Below are 6,385 nucleotides of genomic sequence, written 5' to 3' on the forward strand. Positions count from 1 at the left end.
GGACAGGGGGAGAGAGAGAGAGATACAGGGGGGGGGGGGAGACAGGGGGAGAGAGACCCGGGACAGGTGAGAGATACAGGGGGAGACAGGGGGGGGGAGAGAGACCCGGGACAGGTGAGAGATACAGGGGGGGAGAGATACAGCGGGGGGAGACAGGGGGCGGGAGAGAGATACAGGGGGAGAGACCCGGGACAGGTGAGAGATACAGGGGGGGGGGGGGAGAGAGAGAGATACAGGGGGAGAGACCCGGGACAGGTGAGAGATACAGGGGGGGGGGGGGGGGGAGATACGGGGGGGACAGAGATACAGGGGGGGAGAGGGGGGGGGGGAGAGAGATACAGGGGGAGAGAGGGGGGGGGGAGAGAGATACAGGGGGAGAGAGGGGGGGGGGGAGAGAGATACAGGGGGAGAGAGGGGGGGGGGGAAGAGAGATACAGGGGGAGAGAGGGGGGGGAGAGAGATACAGGGGGAGACAGGGGGGAGAGAGAGACATGGGGGGGAGAGAGATACAGGGGAGAGATACAGGGGGGGGGAGAGAGATACAGGGGGGGGAAAGAGATACAGGGGGAGACGGGGGGGCAGAGAGATACAGAGGGAGAGATACAGGGGGGGAGAGAAGCGATACAGGGGGAGAGAGAGATACAGGGGGAGGGACCCGGGACAGCGGGGGGACAGGGGAGAGACCGGGACAGGGGGAGAGATACAGGGGGGGGAGAGATACAGGGGAGAGACCCGGGACAGGTGAGAGATACAGGGGGGGAGACAGGGGGGGGGAGACAGAGACAGGGGGAGAGAGATACAGGGGGAGACAGGGGGGGGAGAGAGACAGGGGGGAGAGAGAGATACAGGGGGAGACGGGGGAGATATACAGGGGGAGACGGGGGGGGGGAAGAGAGACAGGGGGGGGGAGAGGGACAGGGGGAGAGATACAGGGGGAGGGGGACAGGAGAGGGACAGGGGGGGAGAGATATACAGGGGGGGGGGGAGAGATACAGGGGGGGGACAGGTGAGAGATACAGGGGGGGGAGAGATACAGGGGGGGGGAGAGAGACAGGGGGAGACCCGGGACAGGTGAGAGATACAGGAGGGGGAGAGAGACAGGGGGAGACCCGGGACAGGTGAGAGATACAGAGGGGGGAGAGGGACAGGGGGAGACGGGGGGGGGGGGGGAGGGACAGGGGGAGAGATACAGGGGGGGGAACAGGGGGAGAGATACAGTGGGGGGGGGGGACGGGGGAGAGGGACAGGTGGAGAGATACAGGGGGGGACAGGGGGAGAGATACAGGGGGGGGGACAGGTGAGAGGGAAAGGGGGAGAGGGACAGGGGGAGACCCGGGACAGGTGAGAGATACAGGGGGGGGAGAGAGACAGGGGGAGAGATACAGGGGGGGGACAGGGGGAGAGATACAGGGGGACGGGGGAGAGGGAGAGGGACAGGGGGAGAGAGATACACGGGGGGGACAGGGGGAGAGATACAGGGGGGGGGACAGGTGAGAGGGACAGGGGGAGACCCGGGACAGGTGAGAGATACAGGGGGGGGAGAGAGACAGGGGGAGAGATACAGGGGGGGGGGACAGGGGGAGAGATACAGGGGGGGGGGAGAGAGACAGGGGGAGAGATACAGGGGGGGGAGAGAGACAGGGGGAGACCCGGGACAGGTGAGAGATGCAGGGGGGGGGGGAGGGGGAGAGATACAGGGGGAGACCGGGGACAGGGGGAGAGATACGGGGGGGGGGGACAGGGGGAGAGATACAGGGGGAGAGGGACAGTGGGAGACAGGGGGGGAGAGAGAGATACAGGGGGAGAGAGGGACCCGGCCCAGGGGGAGAGGGGGACCCGGCCCAGGGGGAGAGAGAGAGACCCGGCCCAGGGGGGGGGGGAGAGAGAGAGAGAGAGAGAGAGAGAGAGAGACCCGGCCCAGAGAGAGAGAGAGAGACCCGGCCCAGAGAGAGAGAGAGAGAGAGAGAGAGAGAGAGAGACCCGGCCCAGGGGGGGGAGAGAGAGAGAGAGAGAGACCCGGCCCAGAGAGAGAGAGAGAGAGAGAGAGAGAGAGACCCGGCCCAGAGAGAGAGAGAGAGAGACCCGGCCCAGAGAGAGAGAGAGAGAGAGAGAGAGAGAGAGACCCGGCCCAGGGGGGGAGAGAGAGAGAGAGAGAGACCCGGCCCAGAGAGAGAGAGAGAGAGAGAGAGAGAGAGAGAGAGAGAGAGACACGGGGGGGAGAGGGAGAGAGACGGGGAGGAGGGAGAGAGAGAGAAAAAGAACAGAGGGGCAGGGGGAGAGAGGGTACAGAGAGAGAGAGAGACCCTGCACAGGGGACAGGGGGAGAGAGAGGGAGGGACTGGGGGCGAGACCCCGCCCAGGTGAGAGATACAGACGGAGAGAGGGGACAGGGGGAGACAGACAGAGAGAGAGAGAGAGAGAGAGACAGGATGAGAGAGACCCCACACAGGTGAGAGAGGGAGGGGGAGAGAGAGGAGAGTACAGGGGGAGGGAGTGGGGAGGGTACGGGGGGGGGGGGGGAGGGGAGGGGAGAGAAGAGAAAAGAAAAGAGAGAGAGAGAGACTGGGGGGGAGACCCTGCACAGGTGAGAGAGGGAGAGGGAGGGGGAGAGAGAGAGCGAGAGAGAGGAGATAGGGGGAGAGAGAGGAGACAGGAGGAGAGAGGGAGTGCAGGGGAGGGAGAGGGAGTACAGGAGGAGAGAGAGGGAGTACAGGGGGAGGGAGAGGGAGTACAGGGGGAGGGAGAGGGAGTACAGGGGGAGGGAGAGGGAGTACAGGGGGAGGGAGAGGGAGTACAGGGGGAGGGAGAGGGAGTACAGGGGGAGGGAGAGGGAGTACAGGGGGAGGGAGAGGGAGTACAGGGGGAGGGAGAGGGAGTACAGGGGGAGGGAGAGGGAGTATAGGGGGAGAGGGGAGAGGCATACAGGGGGGAGGGTACAGAGGGGGAGACCCAGGAGAGAGTACGGGAGAGGGGGGAGACCCGGGACAGGGGGAGAGACCTGGACAGGGGAGAGGGTACGGGGGGGGGGGTGCAGAGGGAGGGAGTGAGGGGAGAGGGTACAGGGGGAGACCTGGGACTGAGGAGAGGGTACAGGGGGAGAACTGGGACAGGTGGGAGGGAGAGGGGGGTGACAGGGGGAGAGAGACCCGGGGGAGGAGAGGGAGAGACCCGAGAGGGGGGAGAGACCCGGTGGAGGTACAGGGGGGGAGAGGATACAGAGGGGAGGGAGAGACCCGGGAGAGGGGAGGGAGAGACCCGGTGGAGGTACGGGGGTGGGGGGGTGGAGAGGATACAGAGGGGGAGAGACCCGGGACAGGGGAGGGGGCTCGACTCTGGCCAGGGGAGGGAGGGCAGAGAGGATGGGGGTAGGTACAGTGGTATACAGGGTTGTGGGGGGGTACGGGAAGTACTGGGGGGTGGGCGTGGGGTAGAGGGATATGCAGGGGAGAGGGTGTATTGTGGGTGAGGCAGAGTGCGTCATCAGTTATTGAAAGTTGGCATGCAGGTACAGCAGGCGGTGAAGGCGGCAAATGGCATGTTGGCCTTCATAGCGAGTGAGGAAAATGCTGGAATCAATTATTAAAGATGAAATAGCAGCGCATTTGGAAAGCAGTGACAGGATCGGTCCAAGTCAGCATAGATTTATGAAAGGGAAATCATGCTTGACAAATCTTCTAGAATTTTTTGAGAATGTAACTAGTAGAGTGGACAAGGGAGAACCAGTGGATGTGGTCTATTTGGACTTTCAAAAGGCTTTTAACAAGGTCCCGCACAAGAGATTGGTGTGCAAAATTAAAGCACATGGTATTGGGGGTAATGTACTGACGTGGATAGAGAACTGGTTGGCAGACAGGAAGCAGAGAGTCGGGATAAACTGGTCCTTTTCAGAATGGCAGGCAGTGACTAGTGGAGTGCCGCAGGGCTCAGTGCTGGGACCCCAGCTAATAACAATATACATTAATGATTTAGACGAAGGAATTGAGTGTAATATCTCCAAGTTTGCAGATGACACTAAGCTGGGTGGCGGTGTGAGCTGTGAGGAGGATGCTAAGAGGCTGCAGGGGGACTTGGACAGGTTAAGTGAGTGGGCAAATGCATGGCAGATGCAGTATAATGTGGATAAATGTGAGGTTATCCACTTTGGTGGCAAAAACAGGAAGGCAGATTATTATCTGAATGGTGACAGATTAGCAAAAGGGGAGGTGCAACGAGACCTGGGTGTCATGGTACATCAGTCATTGAAAGTTGGCATGCAGGTACAGCAGGCAGTGAAGAAAGCAAATGGTATGTTGGCCTTCATAGCGAGAGGTTTTGAGTATAGGAGCAGGGAGGTCTTACTGCAGTTGTACAGGGCCTTGGTGAGGCCACACCTGGAATATTGTGTTCAGTTTTGGTCTCCTAATCTGAGGAAGGACGTTCTTGCTATTGAGGGAGTGCAGCGAAGGTTCACCAGACTGATTCCCGGGATGGCAGGACTGACATATGAAGAAAGATTGGATCGACTAGGCTTATATTCACTGAAATTTAGAAGAATGAGAGGGGATCTCATAGAAACATATAAAATTCTGACGGGACTGGACAGGTTTGATGCGGGAAGAATGTTCCCGATGTTGGGGAAGTTCAGAACCAGGGGACACAGTCTTAGGATAAGGGGTAAGCCATTTAGGAACGAGATGAGGAGAAACTTCTTCACCCAGAGAGTTGTTAACCTGTGGAATTCCCTGCCGCAGAGAATTGTTGATGCCAGTTCATTGGATATATTCAAGAGGGAGTTAGATATGGCCCTTACGGCTAAAGGGATCAAGGGGTATGGAGAGAAAGCAGGGAAGGGGTACTGAGGTGAATGATCAGCCATGATCATATTGAATGGTGGTGCAGGCTCGAAGGGCCGAATGGCCTACTCCTGCACCTATTTTCTATTTGGAAGGAGGGTGATATATAGCTATTTATGTGTAGGTATGTGTATATATATATATATGTATGTATGTATGAATAGTGCCAGAGGACTAGCAGAAAGCCAATGTGATCCCTATATTTAAAAGGGGAAATAAAATGCCATCGGTGGTAGGACTGATAATGGCCCAGATATCCCAGTCGGCTGATTCCCAAATCCCCCAACTCTCCGCCTGCGGAGGCCCGTTAGCTTCATAGGTGTGCGATCTGTTGAGAGGATCCTTGACAGATTGCAAGTTCCAGGTTTCGGCCCATGTGCTTCACATGCCTAAACCCGGAACTTACAGGGACCCCTTCAGCACTGCACTGGGAGTGTCATGTTCAAGCCCCCGGAGTAGGACTTGAACCCACAACCTTCTGACTCCGAGGCGAGAGTGCTGCCCACTGAGCCACGGCTGACACGGTAGACTCTCTAAATCGAGTAAAAAGCCAGTGCCAGTTCAAGTCCCCCTCCCTCTTGAGCTGGAGTTGAACCCGGGTCCCAGAGGGTGGAAGGTCAGCATCGGACACCCACCCCCCCCCCCCGGCGATCCAGCCCGTCTCCACCGGACCACGTTACACAAAAACATAAATCGGAGCAGGAGTCGGCCCCTCGAGCCTGTTACATAGAACAGGAGGAGGCCATTCAGCCCCTCGAGCCTGTTACACAGGAACAGGAGGAGGCCATTCAGCCCCTCGAGCCTGTTACATAGGAACAGGAGGAGGCCATTCAGCCCCTCGAGCCTGTTACATAGGAACAGGAGGAGGCCATTCAGCCCCTCGAGCCTGTTACATAGGAACAGGAGGAGGCCATTCAGCCCCTCGAGCCTGTTACACAGGAACAGGAGGAGGCCATTCAGCCCCTCGGGCCTGTTACATAGGAACAGGAGGAGGCCATTCAGCCCCTCGGGCCTGTTACACAGGAACAGGAGGAGGCCATTCAGCCCCTCGGGCCTGTTACAGAGGAACAGGAGGAGGCCATTCAGCCCCACGAGCTTGTTACAGAGGAACAGGAGGAGGCCATTCAGCCCCTCGAGCCTGTTACATAGAACAGGAGGAGGCCATTCAGCCCTTCGAGCCTGTTACATAGGAACAGGAGGAGGCCATTCAGCCCCTCGAGCCTGTTACATAGGAACAGGAGGAGGCCATTCAGCCCCTCGAGCCTGTTACATAGGAACAGGAGGAGGCCATTCAGCCCCTCGAGCTTGTTACAGAGGAACAGGAGGAGGCCGTTCAGCCCCTCGAGCCTGTTATACAGGAATAGGAGGAGGCCATTCAGCCCCTTGGGCCTGTTACACAGGAACAGGAGGAGGCCATTCAGCCCCTCGGGCCTGTTACAGAGGAACAGGAGGAGGCCATTCAGCCCCTCGAGCTTGTTACAGAGGGACAGGAGGAGGCCATTCAACCCCTCGAGCCTGTTACATAGGAACAGGAGGAGGCCATTCAGCCCCCA

Source organism: Pristiophorus japonicus, unplaced genomic scaffold, assembly GCF_044704955.1.
Source record: "Pristiophorus japonicus isolate sPriJap1 unplaced genomic scaffold, sPriJap1.hap1 HAP1_SCAFFOLD_599, whole genome shotgun sequence".
Lineage (NCBI taxonomy): Eukaryota > Metazoa > Chordata > Chondrichthyes > Pristiophoridae > Pristiophorus > Pristiophorus japonicus.